Below are 18979 nucleotides of genomic sequence, written 5' to 3'. Positions count from 1 at the left end.
TATGATATTTGCTGATTAAAGGAGATTGATCATCCTAGTGGGTCAGCTGAACTACTGGGCAGAGCAGGGCCATCAGGGCAGAGGCTCTTGGATTTTGGGCTATGTGATTGCCGCCAGGCTTCCTCCCCACCTTGAAGTGGCCATTGAATCCCTGGATCTGACTGGACATCTCCATAGCTCCCTGTCTTTGCTTGACACACCCTTCAGTCTGGAGCCCCAATACCCCCATGTGCCCTGATTTAAAGTGACCCCCTCACCTAGGAAAAAGAGGAAGTCGAGCCCCCCTGGACAGGGCCGGGGACCTCTGCTGTAGCCAGGGTGGCCAGAGAGACGGTTAAACACACAATGACAATGTAGAAGGGCCAGGACAGCCAGACAAATTCCATCAGGGGGACCCCAGAAGCTTCCTGGAGGCGGTGCTATTCCAGCCGGGTTGTGACAGCTGGGTGGGAGTTTGACACAAGGGCCAAGAGGAGAAAGATTTCTCAGCCATGGAAGGGTGGTATGGGCAAAGGCAGGGAGGGCAGAGGCTGCTGCATCTGACCCCACGGCCACCTCTACCTTGGCAGGACATCCAGGGCTGGCCTGACCCAACCCTGACAGCAGCTGCCAGGAAAACAGGTCAGAGTGGGATGGACCCTGGCGGCCTTGCACGCGAACCCAGCTGGGACACGCAGCCGGGGCAGAAGAGGGAGGGTGGGCTGAGCGCGAGTGTGGCTGGGCTGGCCTCCCTGGCCTCCCTGGGGCTGTGGCTCCCGCCCCACCCATGTCCAGGCCACCCAGTGAGTCTGTAGGCAGTCATGGCTGGCCAGCTGGCTGAGGGGAGCGAGATGGCTGCCTCCAGGCCCGCAGTGGGTGGGAGCCCCATCCCCGCCCAGCTGTCCCGACACGGCTCCACCCAGGAACCGGGCCCAGCCTGGCGTGGGCTGGCTCGGCCCCTTCCCACTAGGAGGGGCCTGGCCAAGGCATGTGGCTACTCTGAGCCTCAGTTTCCCCGCCGCTCTGCAGTGAGCTCCCGGGGAGCCGGTGTTGGAGGCAGTGCACGGGAAAGCAGAAGCTCCTTGTGGTTGCTTCTGTAGCTCCTCCTTCAGTACGCGTGACCCACGGGAGGCTGCTGCAATCCATGGGAGAAATCAGACCCAACTGGATTTGATTTCCAGCTCTGCAGCTGGGCAGCTGTGGGTCCAGGCAAGTCACTTCTCTGAACCCCGGTTTCCCTGCCTGTGAACTCTGCAGTGGGGGTGGCCGGCCTCCAGGAAAGGCCACGGTCACCCCAGGAGGGCAGGGCCCAGCCGGGGCAGCTCCAAAGTCAGAAGCAGCGTCCTCGTGGACCGAGTCCAGGTCGCTGCCCTGGCCTCCTGACGCCATCCCTGGCCCTGCTGAGCCCTCCTTCCGCCTGCCCTGCGCCCAGCCAGCCTGAAGGGCTAAGTGTCATAACCCCTCACCCGTGCATGAACCCTCGCTGTTTATAGGGCGTTTCACATAAAAGACGCTGTCGTCATCCCCTTATACAAACAGCACTGTTCAGCCGCTGCTGTGGGCAGGCCCCGTGCTGGGCCCGCGCAGGCCACAGGCCAGGAGAGACAGACGGACGCACAGCCGCAGCCAGCATCCTCCACTGAAGCTCAAGGCAGGAGGGCTGGAGGTAGGGGAGGGGCCAGACAAGGAGGCGGTCTCTGGCGGGGCCGTGAGGGCCCGGCGGCCTGGGCTTCTGCCCCTCAGACCACTTCGCAAGTTTGCTGTTGGTTCTCAGGGCCCAGCGCAGGCCTGGGGTTGGGAGCGCCCAGCAAGTGTTCACAGAGTGAGTGAGTGAGTGAGTGAAACGGGGTGGAGAGTGCTTGACCGTCTTCATGTCAGACTCAGAATTCTTCTCAGGGAGAAAACGCGGCCCTGGGAAGTGACTTAGTCGAAACTCTTAGGCTGGTAGTGGAAGCGTCAGGGACTCTGTGGTGACTGAAGGGTGGACAGGCCCCCGGCTACCAGGCCCTCTTCTCACTCGGGAGGTGAGTGGGGCTCTCCACAGTCTAGATGGCCCGAGGGCAGGGAAGGCCCGGCAGCCGGAGTCTTTACTGTGCCCTGTGGCCTCAGGCCGTCCATTGACCTCTGAGCCTCAGTCTTCCCATCCAAGAGATGGGGTGGTGACCGCAGTGTGCCCAGGGCATGCACAGGGCTGCGCGGGGCGGGGGGTGAGCAGACAACATGGCCATGCCTGGGTAGGTGTGGGTCTGGGCACCCCGCTCTCTAAGCCCTCATGCTTGCTGGGCAGGCCCCCGGGGGGAGTCCAGACCAGGCAGCTCCCTTTTCGTTCACGCTCCTTGGCACCCTGGTGCCAGACATGCCGGCTGCTGGCACCCCCTTTAATTGTCATGTCTGCACCTGGTGCAGCCTGTCCACCTGAATGCACTCATTCAGGCCTCATAAAACGGGTGACAATGAGCCATGTCAGACAGGAGGAGACACAGCTTCACAGAGGCCTCCGGACTCAACAGACTAAGCAGGCACCGGGAAGGAAGGCTGGGCTCCTGGGGGCAGCTGGGCGGTGCCCGCCAGAAAGCCTGGCAGGGCCTGGGCCAGCCCTTCCTCACAGGGGAGGTGAGTCAGAAAGACAGAGACAGAGAGACAGAGGGAGAGATGGGTAGACGGAGGCCCACAGACAGGGTCAGAGACTGAGCAAGAGAGAAGGGGTGCCCAGGATGGGGCGGGAGAGAGGCGGTGAGAGGAGGAGGGAGGGAGGGGAAGTCTTGTGAGAGGCAGCCTGGAGAGAGCAAGTCTGGCCCCCAGGGCTGGGCCGCCCTGCAGGGCACACAGAGTCTTGGGCCGGAGGTCCCCTACCGCCCACCAGCAGTCCCCTCCCTCGTCCCAGCAGTGGCCAACTCATCCACTCTCTCTCACTGCCCAGCAAACACACACGTGCCCACCGACACCCCTTCACGCATACGCAGCTCTCAAACACACACACATACTCACCACCACTGACCGACGCTCAGGCTCAGCCACATGCACACATGGTTGGCTCCCCAGGGGCTCCTGGTCTGCCCTGGAGGTGAGAGTAGACCAGGCACACAGGCCCATGCCTGGACCCTGTGCGCTGAGGCTGCCGGTGCCCCGGGTCCACAAACACCCCTGCAGCGCCTGGCGGGGTCCTGGAACCTCCTAGAACTTCGGCAGGGTGGGCTTTCCCCTGCTTCAGAGCCGATTCTGCCCGCCCCGCATTGACTGCACAACTCAGAGGGCAGCTGGGGCCCCGCCCCTCACAGATCATGTACCAAAGATCTCTGTGGTGGGCGATTCGGCTGCTCCCCGCATCGGTCCTGGTGTGACACTCGGCTTCTGGTTCACGGTGAACACCAAAATCCAGTCCCAACAACATGGTGGACAGAGCAGGGTGCAGGGGACTGGGGGAGGGGCAGACAGAAGGGGCTTCCTAGGACAGCAGCACAGACATTGCCCAAGGGGCAGCACCCACCCCCCTTGCCCCCGCCGAAGATGTCCAGATGTGGACGGCAGCCTTCTGAGTGGGCAGCCGCCGTGGTCCGTGCTTCTGGCCCCACCCAAGTCCAGGGCAGACCTGAAGGGCTGGGCTGACCCCGCCCAGCAGCCCTCGACCAGTGACAGCTCAGACAATGGATTTGCAACAGCTACAAAACCCACTGAGCAGCGGAGCAGAACAAGCTCATGGTTGGCATACAGTCCATGGAGCAGGTCCCCACGGCGGGCAACCCCAGGCCACGAGGGTCACAAATAACTCAAGCTTGTCATTTTAGTCCATTCACAAAGTCTTTTCTTACATTTACTTTTTAAAACTATTTTTTGTTTAGATAGAATTCACAGAACGTGAAATGTGTCATTTTACAGTACAGCATATAATTCAGTGTGTTTTGGTACATTCACAGTGTTGTGCAACCATCACCTCTATCTGATTCTGGAACATTCTCATCACCCTCAAAAGAAACTTTGTACACATCAGCAGTCACGCCCCACTCCTCCTGCCCCAGCCCCTGGCAACCACTGGTCTACTTTCTCTTCCTCTCGATTCGCCTGTTTTGGACGCTTCAGGTAAACGGAATCATGCACCGCGTGACCCTCTGTGTCCAGCTTCTTTCACTTGGCGTCCTGTCTTTGAGGTTCTTCCACCTCATCGTATGGGTCAGGACTTCATTCCTTTTCATGATGGGATAACATTCCATTGTGTGGTTACGCCACATTTTGTTTACCTGTTCATCTGGCGATGACTATTTGGGTTGTTTCAAACAAACCTTTTTTTTTCATTGAAGTACAGTTGATTTACAGCTTTGTGTTCGTTTCTGGTGTGCAGCACAGTGATTCAGTCATACACATAGATATTCCTTTCCATGTTCTTTTTCACTATAGGCCATTACAAGGTATTGAATATAGTTCCCTGTGCTCTATAGTAGGACCTTGCTGTTTATCTATTTTATATACATATATTTTATATTTCAGTATCTGCAAATCCTGAACTCCCAGTTTATCCCTTCCCACCCCCTCCCATCCCTGGTAACCATAAGTTTGTTTTCTATGTCTGTGACTCTGTCTCTCAAACAAACTTTTGAGATATGTTGTTCTAAAACAATTCTGGAAACATCAATGTGCTGTTGAAAACTCTCCTTTCTTATTACTGTCCCTGTTCTGAGATTAAGACCTTCCTGTGTTTAAACGTTTAGTCCTTCCTATGCTTAAATGTTTTTTTCTTTTAGGAAACGATGGTGACTCTAGATGAAAGTCTTAAATGAAATGTCCCTGATGGGGAGAAACAGAGTTCGCAGCCCTAAAAGGACTCCCAAACCTTGTCTTCTCCCCTGACCCGGAAGCCATGGGGCTGACGAACTGGCAGATCCTGTTCAGCTGTGACATTATTGACAGCAGGGTGCCTTCCTGTTTCATTAGAGTTGCATGGCCACAGTGTTTTCAGGAATATGCATCTGGGTGGAGAAGGAGATTCCCAGCCTGTGGGGAAATAGACATTCCTTGTGTCCACTCTCCCCACCCTGGGGGCAGCTCTGTGCAGGGCCAGGCTGGGAAGGAGATGGGTGATTATAGCCACTGAGTCATGGAGATGGGGGGAGGTCAGGCCTGCTGGGTTCACCTGTGCACCTTGTTCCCTGCCCGGGATTTGCTGACTCAGAATAACAAGAAAGGATAGTTGTCAACTGCCACACTGTGGTTCCCAGATAAGCTTAGGTCTCAGGCCATCTGGAAATGGGCTTGGGGCAGGGTGGTGGGAAGGTGATAAGAAAGTGGCCCCATTGGATGTATTAACAATTACGTGCACAGAGAGTTGACTGTAACAGTGATATAATAAAGCAAATCAAAAATTTTGAAAAAGGAAAAGAGAAAAAATTCACCTCTAATCTCACCCAACAGGAGCACAATTTTGCATTTTGATGAGCTTTCGATTTTCATGGGAGAAAAAAAAGATTAAGAAAAACTTTAAAAAATTATAACAGCTACACAGCCTCCTTGTGATAAAGATGTTAAAAGAGAAAGAAAGAAAAAGGCGGGGATGAAAAAGGAAAGGAAAATGGCTCCTTGTACCGGAATTTAAAGACAACACACCAAACATGTTGGTGTATTTCCTTCCAGTCTTTTAAAAAAGCCATTATATTTTTCATAACTATATCATACATAATATTGTAACCATTTTCTTACACAATTCCATAGTCTTTTCCACCTACAATCATGGATTGAATTTTTTTCAAGCTATTAAAAACTTTGAAAACATTTCAATGCCATGCACATTTTAAACATTTTATTTGTTTATTTACTTATTTATTTATTTTGATGGAGGGGGTAATTAGGTTTATTTATTTATTTATTTTTAGAGGATTGAACCCAGGACCTTGTGATGCTAAGCATGCGCTCTGCCACTTGAGCTGCACACTCCCCCACCTGTGCATCTTGATAGAGTTTAAACACACTGTGTGAGTACTTTTGTATCCTTTCCATACTTCACGCATAGCGTGGATACAGCCCTCATGGCTCACTGCTGTGTGGAAGCGCATCTACCGAGTGCATAATCATAATTCACTGAGCTGCTCTCCTCCTGATGGGCAGGTCTTTGCTACCACAGATGGTGTCTATTTTCATTTTGCATCCTTTCCCTGCATTTCAAAAATATTTCTCAAAGGGTGATTTTAAAACATTTTATTCTGTGTGTTTTTCTGTATTTTCAAGTAGTCTTTTATAATGCTGTATTACTTTGGTAATCAGGGACAAAATGTCATCTTTTAAAACTTTTTTTTATAGTAGTAAAACATGTTTGTGTTATGTAACATAAAGTTGATCATTTTAACCATTTTAAGTGTACGATTCAGGGGCATTAAGTTGTGTACCATCACCATTATCTAGTTCCAGAACTTTTTTTCATCATCCCAAACAAAAACTCTGATCTGCTGAGAGTTTCCCATTCCTCCCTGCCCCTCACTCCATGTAGCCTTTATTCTACTTTCTACCTCCATGAATTTGTCTATTCTAGGAACCTCATGTAAGTAGAATCATATTTGTTCTTTTGTGTCTGGCTTATTTCACTTAGCATGACGTTTTCAAGGTAGATCCATGTTGTAGCATGCGTCAGAAGTCCATTCCTTTTTACGGCTGAATAATACTCCATCATATGGACAGACCACGTTTTGTTTACCTATTCATTTAATGATGGATAGCTGGGCTGCTTCCATTTTTTGGCTGTTGTGAAAAATGCTGAACATGGGTGTACAAGTTATTTGTTTGGGTCTTGCTTTCAGCTCTTTTGGATACATACCTAGGAGTAGAATTGCTGAGTCATCTTGCAATTCTGTTTCCCTTTCTGAGGAACTGCCAAGCTGTTTTTCACAGCAGCTGCAGAACTAAATACCATAAAAAAAAAACACATTTATCTTTAATACTGTTAAGATATCATACTACCCAAAGTGATCTACAGTTTCAGTGCAATTCACATAAAAGCCAAGCCATTTACAGCAGCCAAGACATGGAAGCAACCTAAATGCCAAACAACATTTATTGTAGAAATAGAAAAATCCATCCTAAAATTCATATGGAATCTCAAGGGACCTCAAAGAGTGAAAACAATCTTGAAAAAGAACAAAGTTCTTTTGTTCTAACACCTCCTGATTTAAAAACTTGCTAGAAAGCTACAGTTATCAAAGCAGTGTGGTAATGGCTTAAAGACAGATATGTAGACCGATGGAACAGAATCGAGAGCCCAGTAATAGACCCTTTATTTGGCAGGGCCCCGGCTTCCTGGGAAGTCACTACCTGGAGAGCAGGGAGACCAGAAGGGCCCTCAGTCCCCAAAGTCCAGGCACTGAAGGTGAGAGAGACAAGGAGTCCTTTCTGAAGTCCCTTCCGGTCACTCACACTTCAGGTTTAAGCCGAGAGGAAGGCTGGTTTCTTGTGTTTGATGTCAAGGAAGTAACAGGTTAGTTTGGTGCAGCTGTTATGGAAAACAGTATGGAGATTCCTTAAAAAACTAAAAATAGACTTACTATCATAAGATCCAAAAGTCCCACTTCCTGGAAATATATCTGGAGGAAACTCTAATTCAAAAAGACACCTGCACCCCAGTGTTCATAGCAGCACTGTTCACAATATCCAGGACATGGAAGCACCTAAATGTCCATCAACAGATGATTGGATAAAGAAGATGAGGTGTATATATACAATGGAATACTACTCAGCCATAAAAAAGAACGAAATAATGCCATTTGCAGCAACATGGATGGATCTGAGATTGTCATAATAAGTGAAGTAAGTCAGATAGAGAAAGACAAATATCACATAATATCACTTATATGTGGAATATTAAAAAAGGACACAAGGCAGGAGGGTATAGCTCAGGGGTAGAGTGCCCACTTAGCATTCACAAGGTCCTGAGTTCAATCCCCAGTATCTACATTAAAATAAATACACCTAATTACCCCCCTCAAAAAGAAACAAAAATAATTTTAAAAAATAGAAGAAAAATGACCTAATAAAAAAGACACAAATCAACTTATTTACAAAACAGAAACAGACTCACAGTCATAGAAAACAAACTTAGGGTTGCAAGTGGGGAAGGGGATGGGGAGGGATAAATTGGGAGCTTGGGATTTGCAGATACACACTACTATACATAAAATAGATAAACAACAAGATCCTACTGCGCAGCACAGGGAACTGTATTCAATAACTTGTAATAACCTGTAATGAAAAAGGATAAGAAAAGGAACATATATCTGTACAACTGAATCACTGTGCTGCAAACTAGAAATTAACACGTTATAAACCGACTAAGCTTCAATTAAAAAAACCCAGAAAGTAGCAGGTGGTTTTGGAGACGTGGCTTGGAGTGGTTGGTCTGAGGAGGGGCAGGGTGGAAGCTACAGCAGCAGCAGCAGGAGGAGGAAGAGGTGTGATGAGACTAAGAGTAACAGCACTGACCCTGACCGACTGGCGAAGGCCCCAATTCTCATCACTGTCTCGAGTCCCCGCCCCCAGCCTTCCGCAGGATCCCCCTCTGCAGAGAGGCCTCCCCGACCGTGTGGCCACATCCACCTCCTCCTCGTGGGTCCTCGGCTAGAATGAGGGGTCCACACGAGCAGTGCTCTGTCCCTGTTCTTTCTTCAGTGCCTACAGCAGTGCCCGGAGCACAGTAGGTGCTTAAGGAATATATACCTGAGGAATGAATGCGTCCTGTAAAGAAAGTTTACTTTTGACAATGTTTCAGAGAGGTTGTGGAACTTTTCCAAGACCACACAGCCAGAAAGAGGCAGGGCTGTGATTTGGGCGTCAGAACCTCAGAGCCCGCTGCTGGGGGAGGTGGTGTTTGCAGGTGCTTCTCTGTGTGGCCTGACAGGACAGGCACACGCATGGGCTCCCAGGAGCAGAGCCTGCGACTGGCAGATTCTGTGCTGTCCTTGTCCTTGTCCTAGAGGATGACCGTCCCCTCCTCTCTCCTGCTGAGGGTTTACTCCTCCAAGTCCTGGCTTAACAACACCTCCTCTAGGAAGGCTTCCCTGGGTTGTCCCAATTCTCCTTCCGCCTCTAGACAATTCTTGTACAAGCTCCTACTGATTCACCTGTCACGGCCAATCACAGGTCCCCGGAAACACTCGGGGCAGGTGCGCCTGGACTTGAATCTGAATCTGCTGGTAGCTGTGGGACCCTGGGCTTATGACTTCACCCCTCTGAGCATGGCTCTCTCACTCGGACAGTGGAGACACTAACACTGCCCTGCCAAGGCCACCATAGCAAAGGACCACAGACGGGGGCTTAACAGAAACTTACTTTCTTATGATTTTGGAGGGTGGGAGTCCAAGATCAAGGTAAGGGCAGGGCTGTTCTACAGCCTCTCTCCTTGGCTTGCAGGCGGCCCTCTTCTCCCTGTGTCTCTGTATCATCTTCTCTTTGTGTGTGTTTGGCTGCTAGTCTCCTCTGCTTATGAGGACACCAGTCCTACTGGATACAGGCCCACCCTAGTGACCTCATTCTAACTTGATCACCTCTTTAAAGACCCTCTTTCCAAATACAGTCACACTCTGACGCACAGCGGGTTAGGACTTCACCATATGCATTTGAGGGGAAGACAGTTCAGCCCTTGGCACTGCTCCTAACCAGACTCTTGAATTCAATGCCTCTGACTAGGGGTTTCCCAGCCTCAGCTTGCACACTTCCAAGGACAGGGAGCTCTGTGCCTCCCAGGGTAATAAATGGTGAATGGTGACATCTAGCAAGTGGCTGCGATCTTTCTGAGCAGCCCCACGTGGAGGTTGCTCCCTTTGGCCATGGAGAAATGGAGAGGGTCATTCACAGTCTTGGACAATTCCAGGCAGGTCGGTTGCTCCCTGAGCAGTGAGAGAGCTTGCTTGTTTTGGAAGACAAATTCAAAGGCAGTTTCCTGTCAGTAGAGTGCTCTGTGGTTTGTTATCTGCCTTGCGCAGAAGTGCTTTGGGAACACCCAAACAGCTGGATGCCTTGTTTGCGCTGATAGAGGTCAAGTCTGCACCCAGAGGAGGTTATTAAAAAGCTGTCTTGGGAGGGGGGATGGTTTTGGGAGTGGCCACTGCAAAACTGAAAATTATTTTCTTCCCCACCCAGATGAGTTAGATTGTTCTTGTGACATCCTAGCCAGATGGCAAAAGGATGCCACTAGGGACATTTGAATAAAGTCTTACGTCATTCAGTTTGGCTTTAAAAATCCATCCTCAGAGCTCAGCAAATAAAGCAATTATTATTATTATTTCACACTGATGTCATTCTATTTTTTCGTAAAAATTTTTTCACATTTCTATTTTATTTTTTGTAATTTCTCCATTTTCCTTTCTTATTTTGCTTATTTGTGCTCTCTCTTTTTTCTTCTTTGTGAGTTTGGCCAGAGGTTTGTTACTTTTATTTATCTTTCAAAAAACCAGCTTTTGGTTTGATTGATTTTTTTCCTATTTTTTTTTAATCTCTATTTTATTTATTTCCTCCCTGATCTTTATTATTTCCTTCCTTCTGCTGACTTTTGGGTTTTTTTGCTCTTCTTTTTCTAGTTCTTTTAGCTGGTGGGTTAGATTGTTTATCTGAGATTGTACACATTACAAACATTTTTTATATCATATGGCATAAAGAAGAAAACAAAAATTACCTTTAATTCCATTTCCCAGAAACAATCACTGTTAATATTTTGAAGCATTTCTTGTATTTCTCTGTCTCTCTCACTCTGCCCCACCCCTCACTAAAGAATACAAAAATTTCTTAAAAAAAAAAAAGATTGCATTGTATCTTTTGTACCCACTAGATCTGACCTATAGAGCAGTGAATGAGACAGACAAGCGCCCACCCTCCTGGAGCTCAGTCTAGAGAGGGAGACAGAAAATGAATATATAAATGAACTTGCAGGCTGTTTCCAATTTTCTTCTGTTACAAACAATACTGCATTGAGCTTTCTTACAGCCAAGTGTCTGAACACACACATGCTGATTGCATTAGGGTAGCTTTCAAAAAGTGGAATTTATGAGACACGGTCCATTATTTAAAAACAGTAATGATCATCTGGATGCACATTTATGTTAGTAGTATATTGGTGTTATCTGATTAATACTTCCTCTGTCTGCATTAGACAATTTTCAATTATAGACCCAGAGGTTCTCTGGATTAGAAGAGATTTTGCAACTATTCTGTCTAGGTTAGCCCCCTATTCCTCTCCCGATGTAGCTAACATACCCCCAGGGACAGAGAGCTCATTCCTTCCTCAGGCAATTCATCCCGTCTCTGCATGGTTCTGCCCTGGGACATGTCCCCCTATACTGAAATGAAATTGGTCCTCCTGGGCTTCCACTGACCCTGGTCTTTGAGACCTTGCAGAGCAAATCCAGGCCTCATCTTTGTACCAGCTCTGCTGAGCCCAAGGCTAGCTCCCTGTCCCCTCAGAGGGATGGTCTTTGGGTTTTAAAAAAATTAATTTATTTGGGGGAGGGTATAGCTCAGTGGTAGAGCTGCTAGTTAGCATGCATGAGGTCCTGGGTTCCATCCCCAGTACATTAACAAATAAATAAAAATAAACATAGTTACCTACCTCACAAATTAATTCATTTATTTTTATTTATGTTTAGTTGAAGTATAGTTAATTTACAACGTTGTGTTAGTTTCAAGTGTACAGCAAAGTGATTCAGTTTTATATATATGTATATATATGCTTTTTCAGATTCTTTTCCATTATAGGTTATTACAAAATATTGATAGCAGTCCTCTGTGCTCTACAATAGGTCCTTGTTGTTTATCTATTTTATACATAGTAATGTGTGTCTGTTAATCCCAAACTCCTAATTTATCCCTCTCTACCCTTTCCCCTTTAGTAACCATAAATTTGCTTTCTATGTGTGAGTCTATTTCTGTTTTGTAAATAAGCTCATTTGTATCATTTTTTTTAGAATCCACATAAAAGTGATTCATATGATATTTATCTTTGTCTGATTTACTTAATATAATCATCTCTAGGTCCATCTATATTGCTGCAAATGGCATTATTTCGTTCTTTTTTTATAACTAAGTAGTATTCCGTTGTGTACATAGACACCACATCTTCTTTATTCAATCATGCTTTTTTTTTCTTTGTAGATTTATTTAGAGAGATACATACTGTATAGAGTGAAGGCTGTTTCAGAAGGCAAGAGAAAAGCCACAAGATGTGGGGGTTGGGTGCTCAGGTTAAAGTAAAAGTAGGTATACACTCCATAGGCAGTGTGTGGGCCGTCTCTGAAGAGGAGGGAGCGAGATATCTGTGTATTATGGAAATCAAACCCTTGTCGGTCACATCATTTCCAAACATTTTCTCCCAGTCTATAGGTTGTCTTTTCGTCTTGTTTATAGTTTCTTTTGCTGTGCAAAAGTTTAGAAGTTTGATTCGGTCCCATTTGTTTATTTTTGCTTTAATTTCTTTTGCCTTGGTAGACTGACCTAGGAAGACATTTCTATGATTTATGTCACAGAATGTTTTGCCTATGTTTTCATCTAGGAGATTGATGGTGTCTTGTCTTATGTTTAAGTCTTTAAGCCCTTTTGAGTTTATTTTTGTGTATGGTGTGAGTGAATGTTCTAACCTTACTAGTTTGCACGCGGCTGTCCAGCTTTCCCAACACCCCTTGCAGAGGGTTGGCTTTTGCATGGATTGCTCACACAGCTCCCGCCCCTGCTGAATGACATTTCCTTTCCAGAGGATTGCCTCACCTCCTCCAGGTAGCCTTCCCTGACTAGCTCTCCCCTAGGAGCCCCTGTCTCAGTCCTTGATCCATAAAAGCACCAGCCTCTTTTCCTGCCGGTTTTCTTTGCTCATGGCTTTAGGTCCTTCTGTCCATCCACTGGCCCCACGACTACCCCAGAAAGGCTTAGACGTGAGTGGGGAAGATCAGATGATTAAAGATAGACATATCAGACAGAGGTGAGTGGATATAGTTCAAGTGGTAGAGCGCATGCTTAACATGCACCAGGTCCTGGGTTCAATCCCTGGTACCTCCACTAAAAATAAATAAATAAAATAAGTTACCCCCCCCACAATAAAAACATAGACATATAAGTCAAAGGTTCCTGCCCGTGTGCCCTGATCTCATTAACAAAGTCATTGATCCGTTGAATCATGGCCTCGCTGATTCATAGCTCGATTTCTCAAGAGGGTAGTTGATTTGTTTACTCAATTGTTCTTCTAGCAAATCTTGACTGTGGCCTTCTCCAGCCAGGCCCTGTGCTGGGCTTTGGGGAATGCGCATGAACAAGACAGACAGCTCTTTGACCTGTGAAGCTGACCCTCTATTGAGGGACAAGACAAATGCTCAATACATGGGGAAAAATCAAACAGGGCCGTGAGACACGCTGGGGTCAGTGGTGGCAGATCCTAGTCCAAGGAGTAACTGCTTAAGCTCAGGCTTGAAGGACAGGGGGAGGCAGCCCCACAGACAGCAGAGGAACAGCCGTGCAAAGGCCCTGTGCCTGAGCGGGCTTGTGTGTTCCAGGCTCAGCAGGAAGCCTGCTTTCCAGCGGGCTGACCAGCGGCCCTGCCTGATGAACACGTGTTTTGCCCGTAACAAATCACCCCCTAATTTGAAGGGGTTGCCAGCGAGGAGGTGCCCTGTCTCTGGCCACACACAGCGCGTGTGTCTTCCTGGAAACCAGCAGAGGCAGCCCTCCCCCCAGCTGGCACAGCTCCTCCCTGAGAAGCCGGAGGAGCAGGCGGCGGAGTGGAGGGGAGAACAGGGCCGCATTGTGAGCGCCCCACAGGACGCTGCAGGGACAGAAGGCCTGAGTGTGTCCAGGGTGGGCAGGCGGGAGCTCGGAATTGCTCACTGGGCCTTCAGTCTCCAGGCCAAGCGAGCGGCCAGGAAGAAACAGGTCTTTATTACGGGGAGGCCCGGCACGGCCTGAAACGGAGGACACGCTGGGCTTTCCATCTGCAACCTTCCCAAGGCTTCTTGAGGGGTGGGGGCTGGACCCAGAGCCACAGGCATATATAGATATAGTGAGTCAACATTTATAGTCCACCCCCAGCCCCCACACGCCCTCCCATCTCCCTTCCCTCCTCCTTCTGCACCGCATAGGACAGAGAAGAAATGTTAAATTCTTACATGAAAGATGCTGTCCGGTGAATAACACCAGCCACACGAGGACCTCTGTACTCCTGGGCCAACGGCCCCTCAACAATCCCATGAATCAGGTACCCTTAGTAACCCCACTCTGCAGATGAGGAAACTGAGGGTCAGAGTGTCAGTAACTTGGCCAGGTTTACAGCTGGTAAATAATGGAATGGAATGGAACCAGGAATGGAACCCAGGTCTGTCTGAGCCCCGTGCCTGTGTTTCACCACCATGGTGTGTGTACATGTGTGTGTGTGTGTGTGACACAGAGAGAGAGAGAGAGAGATAGAGAGACAGAAAGACAGAGAGAGAGAGAGAGAGAGAGAGAGAGAGAGAGAGAGAGAAATCTGGTTATTCCAGGGTGTGGTGAAAAAATCTGACCTGGTCAGGACACGCAGGGTGGGCTTACTCACAGCAGCTGTTGGGAAAGAGAACGTTCAAAGTGCCCCTGGCCAGTGACCAGAACATAGTACCTGCTCTTCAGGCTGGGGCATGTCCTTCACGGGGTCAAAGCGCTAGGAAGCTGGGTCAGTCCCTGGAAGCCCCGTAGGCAGGACCAGGAAGAGGGAGGGGAAGGGGAATAAGGAGGAGGGGGCCCTAAGGCAGACCCACCTGCCTGGGATGCTGGGATCCAGTGTTTGTAGGCTTTACCCTCCTCACTGTTGGCCGGCCTCTGACCAGGATCCTCCCACCCATCCTCCCCACTGCAGTCCCCAGAGAGTCTCTGAGTCAAATTCCCCCGCCCTTCCCCTTGTTTAGATCTTCCTGGAGATGTATTCCAAGGCCGCTGGGCCTGCCCCTTCTCTCCCTCACCTCCGGCCTCCCCCGACTTTGGACTTGGCACTCTAACAAAGCTCTCCAAGGGCGCTGGGCTCAGCCTCCCTGCCTGCGCGGTGGTTACTCTGCTGGCATCCTTCCCTGATGGCCCCGCCTGGCGGGTCCCTCCCCTCCTCTGAGACTCCCGCGGACTCTGGCCGGCCGGACTCCGAGGCCCTTGCCCTTTCCCTGCCCAGGGGTCCTGAGCCGCTCCCCTCTCAAGAGTAGGGTGGGTGGTCCCATTACTCTGGCTATGGAGCAAATGACCCCAAGACTTTGCGGCCTGAAAAAACCACTTGTTAAGCTCATGGATTTCCTAGGCTCTGAATTTAGGCTCATCGGGGCCTCAGCTGGAGTCACCTGGAGGAGTGTTCAGGTCCATAAGTCTGTCTGGTGGGAACCACTTAAGGAGGTTCATGGGATTGTGGTCATTGAGGAAGATACAGGGCCGGCCCCCAGCAGGTCCACAGGAGGTTTTGTTGTTCTATTGAGTCCAGGCAGTCCCACTGCAGCTTCCAGATGAGGAAACAGGCCTGGAGAACTTGCTCCAGGCCCTCAGCTCTGGGGACCTCCATTTGGCTGCAAACACTGCCCTCTAGTGACCAGAGGCGGGATGTCCAGGAGCCCAAGGCCCGAGAACCTGCGTTGACTTGGGGGAGCTGGTGGTGGGGGTTGGCCCTGCCCCTCCTGGACCATCGGGCAAACTCTTGAACCTCGGCAAGTTCCCGCAGAGTGAGGTCAACACCCATTTACGTCGTCAGGCTCCGTCATCCTGGTGATCCCTCATCATTGACACCCTTACAGATCTCTGTGGTCACTAGGGGGCAGTGTGGTACAGATTGGACCCACTACCTGCTCAGTGGCCGTGGGGTGACCAGACGACCACAGGGTTAAAGTGCCCTCAGACTTATTTGAGGAGAACATCAGTGACTCCTGGGGCCCAGATAAAGCCCACAGTCTTTGAAGAGGCTTGGGAGGCCCCACCCACTTCCTGTCCTCCCCTCTAGTCTCAAAGCTTCAAGCCCCAGAGGTTCCTGCTACTTGAAGTCAACCAGCAGCAGAAGAGGCCCAGGCTCTGCAGGCCTGTAGGAGTCTGACCAGCAGCCCAGCTGCAGGTTCTTTGCTCCCATCTCGTGCTTAGCCAGTTTTTTTTTTCTTTTAAAAAAGGTGAAATTCAGTATGCCAAGCTGAATTTTCATACTCTAATTGCACAAAGATGTTTCCACTGTATTATATGCTCTGTCTCTGTGTGTTTGCACATGCTGTTCCCTCTGCCAGGAATGCCCCTCCCCTGAAATCTCTCTCTGGCAAACTTTGACTCATCTTGCAATGCTCAGCTCAGTCCTCAGCCCCTCCAGGGAGCCATCCCTGACTGCCTACCCCAACCTCGGACCTCAAATAGAAGGCCAAGGTTTTTTCTTGGGACCACCTTGATGACTCTTTAGCTGTCTGTCCTGTACTGTTCCCTGAGGTCAGAGACTGGATCTTATTCACATCTGTGTCCTCCATGCCCAGACCAGTACCCAGAACGTGTTATGAACTTAAAACAGTGTCTGTTGGGTGAAAAATAAAGAACTGCATGTATAGATGAGGCCATCCAGGGGCGTGCCTAAGAACTCAGACCCTGGAACCAGCCTGCCTGCGTCCAGCTTCCATTTCTGCCACTTATACGCTGTGTGACCTCAGGTAGTTTCCTTGGCTTCTCTGGGCCTCAGTTACTTCAAAGGCTAGAAGACACTGAAAGTTACGTATCTTCCAGCTCCTAACCACACATTTCATCAAGCAGTAATTTTTTTTTTTAATCCCAGCTGATTCTAAGACTGGGAGGAAATATAAAGAAGTATAAAATACAAGAGGAAAACTAAGATGCAGAAAGAGCACCGAAGTCGGAGCCTTGACATCACTGAGCGTGGCCGTGGGTGGCCCCGCCCCCGCCCCGCCCTTCCCGCCATTCTGAGGTGCTAATTGCGGAATCTATTCGATTAGCTCATTGTTCCTCACATGCTCCTCTGTAGGTGTGTTAGCATCACCATTTTATAGGCGGGGAAACTGAGGCAAGGTGAAGTAAATACGATTTCCCAGAGTAAGCCAGCTGAGAGGTGGCTGAGCTGGGATTTGAACCCACGTAGTCCAGCCCTTGAACCAGGCACTCACCGCTTCACTGTGCCACCTCTTGTGTGTCGTTCCCTCTGCCTTCTCAAGAGATCCAGTCCCCCGCCCCCCATGGCTGAGGGCTCCCAGAGCCCCCACATCCAGTGGACCCTGTCTCAACACCGCACACACGCACGCACACGCACACGCGCACGCGCGCGCACATCCGCACACACACATGGGCACAGATCTCCACCTGAAAGAGTGTGGCTTTCTGTCCTTTCTCTGTGCAAGGGTCAGGTTCGAGCCCCACTATCACTGCCCCAGATTTGTCCAGTGACAGTCAGGACAAATGGCCAGGAAGTGGAATTCCCACAGGTAGGGGATGAACACCCCACACCAGGGCCTTCCTCCCCTGTCTTCACTCAGGAACCTCACAGACGACCTGGGCGCCACACCTCTGGCCAACTCAGGGCCTTTGCCCTTGTTGTTCCCTTGGGCCTCAGCTGCTCTGCTCTGCCGATTGCGGTCAGCCTGCCTGCCTCCCTCTTCTGGTTCAGGTCTCAGCATGGATGAAACCTCTGCCAGAGGCCTTCTCCACCCTGGACCATCCTGGGAGCATCCTGCATGGGGAGCGGGATGGCGCAGTGGTCCACGGGGGTGGGCTGGAGTGGCTCTCCAGCATGCAAGGCACTCTGCTCACAGCCAGATTAGAAGCAAATGACATCATCTCTGTGCTTCTGCTTCCCGTCTGAAAAATGAGATCACCTCTCAGTCCTCACCTAGCAGAAGTGAGTGAGAGGATGGGCACAAGGCAGAGTCCATGCTGGCTGTGGAGACAGGCCGAGGGGAATCACTGCCCAGGGCCCTCGGGAGAGCATCCAGCCTGCACAGAGCCCAGACCTGGGGGAGAGGAAAGGAGTCAAGGCCTCTTTCCAAGAAGGGAAGAGAGACAACATGACACCAAAAGGAATAAACTCTGGACACAGGGGACAGCCTGGATGGAGCTCAGGGCATTGTGCTGTGTGGACAAAGCCACTCTCAGAAGACTGTATGCTGGGACCCCATTCACATATCACTCTCAACATAAAAATTATACACATAAGCGGGGAGCGCAGATCAGTGGTTGCAGGCATTGGGGTGGTGAGGGGGGTGGCCACGGGGGGTAGCACGAGAGATTTTTTTTCTGGAATGACAGAACAGTTCTGTATCCTGATTGGGGTGGTGGTTACACAAATCTACATGCAATAACATTCACAGAACTATATACAAAGAGAAAAAGAGAGAGCATGGAAAAGCAGGAGAAATCTAAATAAGGTCTGTGGTTTGGTTCGTAGTACTGTGCCTGTCAGCTTCCAGGTCCTGGCCGTCGCATTATGGTTTTGTAAGATGCTGTCACTGGGTAGCTGGGGGAAGGCCGTGCGGGAGCTCTCTAAATTATTTTTGCAACTTCTCTGCAAGTCTAAGATGACTTCAGAATAAAAACACTAAGACTACTTCATCCAGCAGCAGCAGAATGCACACTCTTCTCGAGCTCACAAGATAGACCACTAAGACAGGTCATAAAATACACCTCATGTTTAAAAGAACACCCACCATACAATGTACACGCTCAGACAGTCAGGGACAGAAGGATGGCTGGGAAACCCCAAGATACTTGGAGATGAAAGAACACTCTTCTAAATAACACATGAGTCAAAGAAGAAATCTCAAGAGAGATAGTTAAAGATCCTGAGCTACATGAGAGTGAAAATACAGCGCATCAGCATTTGGGGGAACGCAGTGAGCACGGTTCTTAGAGGGAAATTGACGCGTCTTTCAGAAGACGCGTCTAAAATCAATCATCTGAGCTTCTATCTTAGGAAACTAGAAAAAAGGAGAGCAAATTCAACCCAAAGTAGGCAGAAGAAACAAAAAAAGACACTGAGAAGATCCCGTTTGAAGTCTTGGTGGTCTGTGTGCAATTTATTAAC

At 49.4% G+C, this 18979-nt stretch overlaps 1 long non-coding RNA gene across 1 annotated transcript; it reads left to right on the top strand.

Moving 5' to 3' along the window:
* The first annotated feature begins 1505 nt into the window (after positions 1-1505).
* On the top strand, positions 1506-11820 carry LOC123618283 (uncharacterized). The gene is made up of 3 exons (XR_006726693.2): positions 1506-1645; positions 3894-4056; positions 4716-11820. It is a non-coding gene; the product is annotated as an uncharacterized LOC123618283 (long non-coding RNA).
* The last annotated feature ends 7159 nt before the right edge of the window (positions 11821-18979 follow it).

Source organism: Camelus bactrianus, chromosome 2 (assembly GCF_048773025.1).
Source record: "Camelus bactrianus isolate YW-2024 breed Bactrian camel chromosome 2, ASM4877302v1, whole genome shotgun sequence".
NCBI lineage: Eukaryota > Metazoa > Chordata > Mammalia > Artiodactyla > Camelidae > Camelus > Camelus bactrianus.
This window is presented reverse-complemented; position numbering and strand designations above follow the sequence as displayed.